The 12,824-nt window shown below is 41.8% G+C and overlaps 1 protein-coding gene across 1 annotated transcript in view; it reads left to right on the forward strand.

Moving 5' to 3' along the window:
* Positions 1–368: 368 nt before the first annotated feature.
* The window catches only part of PSD3 (pleckstrin and Sec7 domain containing 3), a 574,055-nt gene continuing 561,599 nt past the window's right edge, over positions 369–12,824 (forward strand). The window contains exon 1 of the mRNA XM_056569232.1: positions 369–504. The gene's annotated coding sequence lies outside the window, so the exon portion shown is untranslated. The remainder of the gene's footprint in view (positions 505–12,824) is intronic.

A 12,824-nucleotide genomic window follows, 5' to 3' on the forward strand; every position in this document is an offset into this window, starting at 1 on the left:
CTCATAGAAATGTATCATAACTATTTTAATTGTAGGGTTCAAATGTTGATTTTTGACATCAGAACTGGTAATTACTAGTCTATATTTTTTAACTGTCTATATCTATCTTTATATTGTATATCTCAATAAGGGAAAATATCCACGGGAATTAAATAGGCAAGCAGCATCCAATTCTACATTCCTTAAAATAGAATTACAGACATAGTAAATCAGACCGTGTCCCTTAAAACAGAGCAGCTATTAATATCCAGCATATAACTGATATGCTGCTTGTAGAGGTACAAAATGTTTAAAGCAGAGAAATAAGCCCTCCCACTCCTTATTGAGTTTCCTGGCTCGCTGCTAAACCTTAGCTTCATTTAGTCCCCTGCCTACTTGGTCGGTCCCTATTGAGTTGTTTCATTCATTGTAAGAATGTGTGAAAAGAATCTTCTCTAAGGAAGACAAACTCTTCATCTACAGTCCAACCACGAACAAGGAATTGTGTCGGAGGCTTCTCAACAAGTAAGTTTTTTCATGCCTCAAATTTTATTTCTTTTGTTGTCTTATGAATGTTTAAACCAATTCCGTGCCTCAGGAAGTGGACTGAGGATTTTTTCAACTTGTGGGGGTTTCTTTATATTTTGCTTCAATTCCAGATGTTTCCCATTAAGAAGAAGTACCTAATAATGTATAGCTGGCTCCAAGTACTGAGAGCTCATTCACACAGCATGTTTATGTCAAGAAGCCAGCACAAGAGTAATGGTGGAGGGTGATAATAAATGTATGTAGTGATGTCTACAAAATGTGTAAACATGTTATGAGGGATTCGAGGGGACCTCTAGGTAATGAGATATTTACGCACATTTCTCTAATTTCTTGCTTTCTTTTTTGAGAAGATTGAAATGTAGCAATTTGTTGTTTCTGTAAGGCTACAAAAGTTTAGAAATGTTGTCAATGTTTTATATTATTAGAGATAATACACTAACACGTGTTATTTATTATAATTTCTTTAACTCTTAATCTCTTAGTTATTTGATATTCATAGACTGTATTACTGCAGAAAGATTACAGCATTATTCAGTATCTTTAACCACTTAGGGATCCAGGGTGTACAGGTACGCCCTGGTACTTAAGGACCCAGGGCGTACCTGGACCGGGATAGCTGCTGAAATCTATCAACAGGCACCCCGTGCAAACCCCTGGGGGGGGAGTCCTGAGACCCCCCCATTTCGGCGATCACCGCAAATCGCGGGTCAATCCTGGTGGGCGGTGATCGAGGAGGCGATCAGGGCAGGCGGATGTCCTTTACCTGTGAGCGGGGGTCTCCTCAGGAGCTGCGGCGGCCCCGGCGGCAGGAACGGTGGAAGCAGCGGCGGCGGTCCCGGCGGCAGGATACAGCAGGAGGCGAGGCCTGTTCACCTTCTGCTGTTGCTTAGCAACAACTCTCAGCATACACAGCCAAAGGGCATGCTGGTGGTTGTAGTTTTGCAACAGCTGAAGTTCCAACTACAACTCCCAGCATGCCCTTTGGTAGTCTTTCCATGCTGGGGGTTGTAGTTATGCAACAGCTGGAGGCACATTTTTTTTTCTATGAAAAATTGTGCATTCAGCTGTTGCATAACTACAACTCCCAGCATGCACAGACTACCAAAGGGTATACTGAGAGTTGTAGCAGTGTGCCTCCAGCTGTTGCAAAATTACAACTCTCAGCATGCCCTTCGACTGTCAATGCATGTTGAGTGTTGTAGTTTTGCTACAGCTGGAGACACATTGGTTGTGAAACAGAGTTTGCGCCCTAACTCATTGTTTCGCAAGCAGTCTGCCTCCAGCTGTTGGAAAACTACAACTCCCAGCATGCACTGAGAGACTGTACATCCTGGGAGTTCTAGTTTTGCAACAGCTGGAGGCACACTGGTTGCGAAACACTGAGTCAAGTAACAAACTCTGTGTTGCGCAACCAATGTGCCTACAGCTGTTGCATAACTACATCTCCCAGCATGTACGGTCTGTCAGTGCATGCTGGGAGTTGTAGTATTGCAACAGCTGGAGGGTTGCCCCCCCCCCCCCCCCATGTGAATGTACAGGGTACATTTACATGGGAGGGAGTTTACATGAAAAGGTAAAGTTACACCAGCATGGTAGTGTAAAATTTTTTTATTTTGTGTTGCCCCATACTTTTAATTTTCACAAGCGGTAAAAGGAAAAAAAGACCCCCAAAATTTGTTATGCAATTTCTCCTGAGTACGGAAATACCCCATATGTGGGTGTAAAGGGATCTGCGGGCGCACAACATGGCTTAGAAATGAGAGCGCACCATGTGAATTTGAGGTCTAAATTGGGGATTTGCACAGGGGTGGCTGATTTTACAGCGGTTCTGACATAAACGCAAACACCCCTCACGGAATGTAAGAAGGGGTATAGTGAGCCTTAACACCCCACAGGTGTTTGACGAATTTTCGTTAAAGTTGGATGTGAAAATGAAAAAAAATAATGTTTTCACTAAAATGCTGGTGTTACCCTACATTTTTTGTTTTCACAAGGGAGAATAGGAGAAAAGCCCCACAAAATTTGTAGCCCCATTTCTTCTGAGTAAGAACATACCCCATATGTGAATGTAAAGTGCTCTGCGGGTGCACTACAAAGAGAAGGAGCACCAATCGGCTTTTAGAGAGAGCATGTGTCCGAAATTGACGGCCATGTGTGTTTTAAAAAGCCACCATAGTGCCAGAATAGTGGACCGCCCCCACATGTGACTCCATTTTGGAAACTAGACCCCTCACGGAATTTAGTAAGGGGTGCAGTGAGCATTTACACCCCACAGTGTCTGACAGATTTTCAATTTTCAAATTCAATTTTTAATTTTCTCAGCCTACTGTTCCAAAGATCTGTCAAACTCCAGTGGGATGTAAATGCTCACTTCACCCCTTTCTAATTCTATGAATGGTGTAGTTTATAAAATGGGGTCACATATGTGGGGGTCCACTGTTCTGGCATCACAGGGGGCTTTGTAAACGCATGTGGTCCCTGACTTCCATTCCTACCAAATTCCCTCTCCAAAAGCTCAATGGCGCTCCTTCTCTTCTGAGCATTGTAGTTTGCCCGCAGAGCACATTACATCCACATATGGGGTATTTCCATACACAGAAGAAATGGGGTTACAAATTTTGGGAGACTTTTTCTCCTATTAACCCTTGTGAAAATGAATGAAAAATTTGGGGTAACATCAGCATTTTAGTGAAATAAATCTAATTTTTCATTTTCACATCCAACTTTAGCTGAAATTTGTCAAACACCTGTGGGGTGCTAAGGCTCACTGTACCCGTTATGTTACTTGAGGGGTGTAGTTTCCAAATTAGTATGCCATGTTTTTTTTCTGCTGTTCTGGCACCATAGGGGCTTCCTAAATGTGACATGCCTCTCTCCAAAATCCCATTGTCACTCCTTCCCTTCTTAGCCCTCTACTGCGCTCGTCGAACACTGTACATACACATATGAGGTATTTCCTTACTCGAGAGAAATTGTGTTACACATTTTGGGGTGCTTTTTTCCTTTTACGCCTTGTAAAATTTAAAAAACTGGGTCTACAAGAACATGCAAGTGTAAAAAATGAAGATTTTGAATTTTCTCCTTCACTTTGCTGCTATTCCTGTGAAACACCAAAAGGGTTAACACACTTACTGAATGTCATTTTGAATACTTTGAGGGGTGCAGTTTTTATAATGGGGTAATTTATGGGGTATTTCTTATATGAAGCCCTTCAAATCCACTTCAAAACTTTTTGTGAAAAATTGGAAAATTGCTGCTGAACTTTGAAGTCCTCTGATGTCTTCCAAAAGTAAAAACATGTCAATTTTAAGATGAAAATATAAAGTAGACATATTCTATATGAGAATCAATATATCATTTATTTGTTATGTATATTTTCCTTATAAGCAGAGAGTTTCAAAGTTAAAAAATGGAAATTGTTAAATTTTTCACCAAGAAATGATGCAAGTATCGACAAAAATTTACCACTGACATAAAGTAGAATATGTCACAAAAAAACAATCTCGGAATCAGAAAGAAAAGTAAAAGCATCCCAGAGTTATGAATGCTTAAGGTGACAGCAGTCACTTTAAGCAAAATATGCCCGGGTCCTTAAATGGGCACTGTCAGATACAAAAACTTTTGATATATTGTAAATCATGCTAAACCAATAGGTTTTGCAATTGCTTTCATTAGAACATTTTTAGTGTTTCATAGTGAAAAGGCCAGTCAAACAACTGCCCCCCCTGCCTGCTTGGACACATACTAGTCCTGCTGTGTCCATGTCTCATCACCTATGTCATGGACACACTTCCTTGATTGACTGCTGTGAGCGCAGGGTTCACAGCTGGAGGAAAAATCCTCCCACTGTCAGCTTGTGTCCCACTACTATCAGTGAGGACAAGCTGGGAGTTGTAGTTTTGCTAATGCTAGGGGAGATGTGAGCAGGCAGCATACTGAAGGAGGGGGCGGAGACCTGCACAGTGAGGCCATGCCCCCTCCCTTTGAGAGCAATTCAGACTAGTGAGCTAAATTAAAAGTGTAAAAAAATAAGTAAAGGTGCTAGACACATAAAAATGTGATGTACATGGTCAGGATTAGGTACTGAGTGATCTATTTTAAAAAAAACTGTTTTTTTGTTGGATCTGACAGGTACGCTTTAAGGTGAAAATGGGCTGGGTCCTTAACGGGTTAAAGCTTGTCATCATACTTCATAGACTACAAAAGCAATATTGATATTTAGGCACATTCACAATCTACATATTGTTTAGTTAGATTTTCACATTATTTATACAACTTTTAAAGTGAAATCCTAATGTATTACCTTTAGGTATTATTAAAGATAAAGATACTGTAGAAAGAATGGTGAAAAAATATGTAAAAGCAAATTGGGATTAAATATTATTGGGATTAAATAACAAACTTGTCATATTTTTATACATCTAATATAAAGCAGTAACTGCAGAAACATAGAATAAAATCTCTAGTTCTGGCAGCAGGCAGATGTGCAGTGTTAGTGAGTATGAATTGATGAACTCACATGTACACAATGTTTAATTTCTCCACTGGAGTTTTGTGGTAATTTTTAACCATGCTGTAGGTGTGCCTTTTTATTTTTTATGTGTGCAAATTAGAGAGACAAGGCATGCTCAAAATAAAATACTATTGCTATTAAAACAGTTGCATGCTGAGAGCCAGTTAATATTAGAACTGCACAGCTATATGTAGCCCTAGGCCCCATTCTTAAAGAAGCACCTTTAAAGCGTCCCTGTCAGATCCCACAAATAAAAAAAGTTATATGATATTCAGTACCTAATCGTGACCATGTACATCTATTTTTTATGCCTCTATCAGCCATATTTATTATAAAAAAAAACTCTTTTCATTAGCTTGCAGTGTTAGAAATCATCTCAAGGGGAAGGGGGCGTGTCCCTATCGTGTGATGTTGAGAGGTGATTGGTGTGTCTGCTCATGCAGTCTTGTCCATGAGTCATCTCTTGTCCATTACTCATGGACAAGCCTGATGCTGCTGCAGGATTGGTTAGTGTCCCAGTCAGAGGGGGATTTTACAGAGCTGTTTTCTTTATTTAATATTGAAAAAAAAATTAAACATCTGACAGTGCCCATTTAATTGTTGTTCATCAGAATATAAGAATATCATATAAAAAACAGTATTGTCATTGGTTGCTATGAGCAAAAAAGACCCGCTGTTCATTTAGACAGTTTGATAAATCTCCCTCTCTGCTAATAAGCATTATTCTGGCAGTGTAACTTGTTTCGCTTCAGTTCAGTTGCCTCCATACGTTTTGGGGGAGATTTATCAAAACCTGTGCAGAGGCAAAGTTGCCCATAGCAACCAATCAGCTTACTTCTTAAATTTTTCCGAGGCCTTGTTAAGAATGTAAGAAGCAAACTGATTGATTGGTATGGGCAACTGGGTAACGTTGCCTCTGCGCAGGTTTTGATTAATCTTCCCCTTTGAACATTTATTATGGCAGCTGTGTCCCCAATCAGATAACTAGCCCTGTGTAGACAGGAAGTCAGTCTCTCTGTTTAAAAGATTTACTGTAAATTACAGAATGACATCATCATCTATTACAGTAGAATCTCCTAATATCGGACACTCATGGGGAATAAAAAGTGTCCCCTATAGAGAGATGTCCCCTATTGGGAAAAAGGCTCAAAAATCTTTCTAGATGACCGAATACTGTACTGTACCCACTCCAGAGTGTAATTACCTATAAAACATGATAAAAAGCAACATTATAGTAGAATCTCTGTGTGCCGTTTAATCGTCCCTTATCAACCCCCTGTACCATTTCATCCCACCTTTATACCCTGTGCCACTTTATTCCCCCTGTGCCTTGTGCCAAATTATCCCCCTCTTACCCCCTGTGCCACATCATCTCCCCTTGATCCCCTTGTGCCATTTCATTCCCCCTTTATTACCCTCTGTGCAAATTCAACACACCCCTCTTTACCACCCCCTGTGTAATTTCTTTCCCCCTTTATCCCCCTGTGCCACTTTATTCCACCTGTGCCAAATCATCCCCCTCACCCCTTGTGCCACATCACTTTTCCCCTTCTCCCCCTGTTGTCCAGGTGGCCAGCAGGCTCCGGTGCAGTGGCTCTCAGCGGCTTTAACATTCTCCTGACGTCCTCTGTGCTTCACTTACGTAGCAGCAGCAGTGGCTATGGGCATTGACACCTTCACTTGTCAGTTCCCGCAGCCGCAGCTGCTCACAGAGTCTCAGTGAGTGCAGAGGGGAGGTCAGGAAAACGTCAAACCCGCTGAGAAACCCTGCGCCTTAGCCTGCTGGCCAGGTAAGAAGAACAGCAGGGGGAGGAGGGAAGGGGAAAGTTATATGGCACAGGGGGAGTAAAGTGGAACATGGGGATAAAGGGGGATGAAATGGCACCGGTGGGATAAAGGGGGGAAAAATGGCACAGGGGGATGAAATGGCATAGGGCGGTAAGGAGGGGGTGATAAATTTGCAGAAAGGGTAACAAAGGAGAAATGAAATAGCACGGGGGGGGGATCAAGGGAAAAGATGTGGCACAGGGTATCAAAGGGGGGATGAAGTGATACAGGAAGCTCAGGGAGGACGGAGTGAATTATGTGGCCAGTGGATGTACAGAAGCAGGAGACCACTGTTTAAAAAGCAGTATTCTGCTTCTGTGCTGGGGCTGCTGCAGTGGGGTGCAGCAGGGGCCAGGGCCCCAGGGAAGCCTGGGTTCCTTACTGGGGTATTGGCTGTACCCCCCTGTCCTGTGTACAAGGACATAAGTCTGGTTGTCCCTCATTGGGAGTATTATGTCCCCTATTGGGTGTATTTTGTCCCCTATTGGGAGTGTTTTGTCCACTGTTGGGTGTGTCCGCATCCGCTATTGGGAGTGTCCCCTATTTGGAGGGTGCAAATACATAAAGTCTCATGGGACTCTGGCAGGGAACTAAAAACTGTCCACTATTGGGAGGTGTCCCCTATTGGGAGCTGTCCGCTAAGGTAGATTTTACTGTATATGCCTCCTTGCAGCTCTCAAACGCATAGAGAGATATTGAAGATATCGGTTCTGCCCTAAGGGACCAGAGTAAAATTATTTAGCAGATGAGTTCTTACAGTTATTAGCTGCAGAGTTATAAGCCTTCCTCAATTATAGTGACTTTCAAAAATATCTGTGTGTGCCATGTGCAGAATCTTTAGTGATTTCTATGAAATGCTGCTTCACACAAAAAGGAGGGCGGGGATACATGCTGAAGCTGCATCATATAGGAACACACTGGACTTGCTGCAGTGTGAATTATGGTATAGAAGTTCCATGTCACTTATCTATTAATTGCAGCCCAGCAAAATAAGTGCAGTGATGAGATCATGAACCCATCACGGGAAAGCCTGAGGGATCATGGGAAATATTGTCTCGATTAAGGGAACCTTTTTAGAGTGGAAAAATGAATCAAGATGGCAGATCACCCATACATTTCACATCAACTAAAACAACAGAAAAACAAACAACATCATCAGCTAATGTCTGTTCTCTCCCATTCTCATGTTAGGAAACTCTAAAGGAGCTAAAGTTTTTAGTGGGAAAGCTTAACATGGGAAATCTACTGTCACAGGAGGGAAGACACATAAAAATGTAAAGTTTAGTTAAACTCTATTTAATGAGCATCCAAATAACACATATACAGGTGAAACTCCAAAAATGTGAATATTGTGCAAAAGTTCATTGTATTTAATTAATGCAACTTAAAAAAAATAAATTGTATTTAATTTCTGCAACTCAAAATCTCCTGGTAGACGGATGCGTTAACCCTGGACTTAATGAAGCACAGTGGACAAACAGCACCAGATGACATGGCTCCCCAAATCATAGTTATTGGGGGGGGGGGGGGGGGGGGGGCTTTGGGGTTTTCATGAGCTGTAAGCCATAATATTCACAATTATGACAAATCACGGCTTGAACTACCGTATCTTGCTTTGCATGTAATGAATCTCTCTCATGTATTAGTTTCACCTTTTAAGTTACATTACTGAAATAAATTAACTTTGCACGATATTCTAATTTTTCAAGTTTCACTTGTACAAATGCGTCCATTTTAACTTAAACATAGAATTTATCATTGTATGTCTAAATCAACTTATTAGCTTCATTTGTCTGTACATAGGTCATGAGTACTTCTCCCTATCTATCAAAAAGGTGCATGTTTTTCATAAACTTGTAAATAGTGAAGATCTAGTCTCATCTGATAAATCAGTAACCACTGCACAAGTACAAGAACAACAATTTTTACTTCATATAAAGCAAATTTGGCAAAGGACTGAAGTTACAAAGTTATAACTTTTTTGTGCAAATCGCAGTTTTTACGCACATAACCACAAATGTACACAAGGAAGCTGTGTAAATACAATGATAAATTCACTATAGTAAAGAGTTCAGATCTGGCACTACTGCAAAACTCCTCTTCACACCTTGTTCATTAGAGCACTAAAAAGATCTGGACCTCTGCTTCACTATGGTGGGATGCTCGGCAATACAATGCAACAAGTAGCAATTCTGTAAAGCATGTAGGAAAAGATGCGACACTCACTATTCAGTGAAAACGTATTTGCTTTATTTTGATTTTGAGCTGACTTCACATGCATCGGGGAGTTTCAGAGCAATACCTGACAAAAAGACATTGCTTCTTTCGATACCTCTGTATTTTGCAATACAATTTACACAGAGGGGAAAATAGTTTCTGGCATAAATGCATGGTATTCATGCCAAACTCCACATTTTTGATGCCCTTGCGTCACATTTTTCTACAGTGTCTGGTCCAGAAACAAACATTTCATGTTCCCTACTTCAACACTATCCACAAATTTACAAACTCCCAATGTGTATTTCCCCGCACAGTAATAATGCCTACTTTGTGCCCCCCATATAGTAGTTAGGTTCCCTCTGTACTTCCATATAATATTAGGTCCCATTTGTGCTCCTATATAGTAGTTAAACTCACCTCTATGTCCTCATATGTTATTAGGCCCACCTCTATGTCAATGTGGTGTCCCGGTACTGTATTGCATCCAGTACCTAGTGCAGAGGTCCCCAAAGTCAGAGTAACTATGTTCAGGTAGGGGTCCTCAGGTGGACAGCCCCTAGTCGCCTCTCCTTAAGTCTAACTTTAATATTAATAAATGTATATATTTGATAATTATTGCTATATTCTATAGAAATGCATAGTACTTACCTTTTTCAGCTTCGCAGGACCTTCAGTCATGTGACCATGCTGGTAACCGCTATGGTATGTTGCAGGACCTTAGGAGGTCCTTGGGTCACGTGTTAATGGTGATTGACATCTGTTTGGATCAATTAGCATTAGTCCAGCCCCTGCCCATATAAGGGAGCTGCGTCCAATTATCGCTCTCTTGGGTTGCTGCTCTCGTGGATGCCGGACTAACAGGACGGTGTGCTACGCAACTTTCAACGACACCCTATGCCTCAAAACCTTCGGCCTCAGCAGAACCAAAATCGTGAGTTTAAACCTCATCCCTGCTAATGCTAGCGTGACTACTGGACCGCAACTAATTCCCCTAAATCCAGTGGAACAGCGCAATAGACCAAAAGACTCTTAAAGCTAAAGTCCCAACCATTGTCAATCTCCAAAGGAAGCTGTTGTTATAAGAGACTATTGTGTTAATGAAGTGTACAGAAAATCTTCAGTAAAAGTTAACGCTGTTTACAGAAGCTTTCAGGTTGTGGACAATCCATTATCTACCTCCCTCCCTCCCTACCGTTCCTGGGAAGGGCGACGGTAGGAAAAGCTTTATTGTGGAGCCCTCACCCTGGCATCACGAATAGCAAGGGTTAACAAGCACCCTTTGATACCCGCACAGCTACACTCCCCATACCCTACACCCCTTAGGCTATCACATCAACATATAGTATTAGTTTTACTTCTACCATATAGTATTAGGCACACTCTGTGCCCCATGTAGGAGTAAGGCTAATGTCCCAGTAGAGTAGTTAGGCATACTCTTTGTTCCCATATAACAGTTAGGTTCCCTCTGGACTCCCATATAGTGGTTAGACCCACCTCTGTGCCCCCATAAAGTAGTTTCCATATAATATTTGTCAGCAACAGCAGGGTTAACAGGTGCTGACAAGGTGTTGTTGCAAGGTTGCCGGGTTACGCCCTGCTGTCTGAGTGGCTAGCTACTGATTTACCACATGTGCATCTCCCTATATTACCAGCATCAGACACTGGGAAGATGCCTGTGAAACTGGTCATTACCTGAGTAGCTAGCATTTCCTTATTTCCTTGTATACCCGGCAACTTGACTTCTGGCTTCCTATCTGACTTCTCTTTTGTATAGCGATTCGGCACCTCTTCCCTCTCCTGGCTACACTCGGTTTGACTAACATTGACTTTATGTGTGTATGTTTAGATTGTCTTTGTTAGTTGCTTGTTTCCCTGTTGCTCCTGAAAACTGACAGGATTGTATTTTACTGTGTTGACATTTGACTTCCCTCACTTATTTAGGAAGGGATTGTCGACCAGTTTCCGGCCTATCATTTAGGATAGGCGGACAAGTAGGCAGGGACAGGGGCGCGGGTGAGCTTAGCGAGCACTCCTTCCCTGCCCATACGTGACAGTATTAGTCCTCTCTGTGCTCCCAAAGTTACTTCCACCTCTGTGTCTCCATTTAATAATAAGACCCATCTCTGTGCCCCCATATAGTAGTTAGGCCTCACTCAATTTTGCCCCCACTCAGTCCTCCTTGTCTCCCACCACATTTCCCCCTTCTAATTAATATTTAGGAATAGTGTCCCCTATATTCCCTCTCACCCAGTCATCTCTCCCCATAAAAAAGTGAGACTGGAATTTGCCCAAATGCATATTGACAATCCCCAAGGCATTTGGGAGGGTGTCCTTTAGACAGATGAGATAAAGCTGGAGCTTTTGGCAAGTCAATCTATGTTCACAGACGCATAAATGAAGCATAAAAAGAAAAGAACATGGGGGGAGATTTATCAAAACCCCCAAAAACATAATATAGAAAAATTATTTTATTCTCTTGTGCTAAGAGTCAAAAAGGCATTCCTTGTTATGTATGTGTATCAATAAAATGCCGATCTAATAGATCGATGTTATACCTACGCATTACATCATCTACAAGATGCACCTAGGGGGGGCCAAAAAAAACGGAAAAAAGTAAGCCACATATCAAAATCTGGAAACCAATGCTTAGGGTGCATTCACACTGCATTTGCAAGATCCGGCTGGGAAATTTAAAAACTGTCCACTGCCATATCCCAGCAGGACCAGCGCCTAATCTCATTCATTTAAATTTGCAGACTGGACTCAGATAGTGACTCCAGTTGGCTCATTTTTGCCCAATATGCAGTTTTGTGGTGGACTGAAAGCCGTAGTATGCTGCGGTTTTCAGTCTGGTCACAAAACCGTATACATGGTAAAAATGAGCCAAACAGATTCACTATTCGACTTCGGTCGGCGCATTTAAATGAATGAGATTCGGCGCCAGTCCAGCAGGGACATGGCAGCAGATCGTTTTAAAATTTCCTATCTGAATCAGGCAGCCGGATCTTGCAAACGTGGAGTGAATGCACCCTTAAATAGTAACATAGTTTGTAAGGTAAAAAAAAAAAAAAAAAAAAAGACTAAAAAAAGAAAAACAAGTTCAACCTAGAACCCTACCATGCTGGTCCAAAAGAAGGCAACCCCTACCCCCTCATGAGGCTAATGTCAATTGTCGTATAAGAGGGGAAAAATTCCTTCCTGACTCCAATATGGCAGTCAGAACAAGTCCCTGGATTAAGGGTCTAAATAGTCAGGAACGGGTTAAAGGATCTTCTGCTGATATGCTGTGCCATATATCACAGGACACCTTCAGAGATTTTATGGAGTCTATGCTTAACAGGCCAGAGCTGTCTTATTGGCATGAGGCGGTCCTACACAATATAAGGCTAGTGGTTTCAATGAAATAATTGCTGAATGTATATTGCATGTTAGCCAGGGTTCTAATTTGCAGGTAACACAAGTTCCAGATAGAGAGAGGGCATGCTTAGCGTCTTGTATTTAATGGGATTTCTCTGTATTAACCTGACATGGTACTTACCGTATTTATCGGGGTATACCACGCACCCTCATTTTACCAAGGATATTTGGGTAAAAAAAGTTTTTTACACAAATATCCTTGGTAAAATGAGGGTGCGTATGTGTGCCTGCGTATACCCCGATACACCCCCAGGAAAGGCAGGGGGAGAGAGGCCGTCGCTGCCCGCTTCTCTCCCCCTGCCTTTCCTGCGGTCTAGAG

Source organism: Hyla sarda, chromosome 1, assembly GCF_029499605.1.
Source record: "Hyla sarda isolate aHylSar1 chromosome 1, aHylSar1.hap1, whole genome shotgun sequence".
Classification (NCBI taxonomy): domain Eukaryota; kingdom Metazoa; phylum Chordata; class Amphibia; order Anura; family Hylidae; genus Hyla; species Hyla sarda.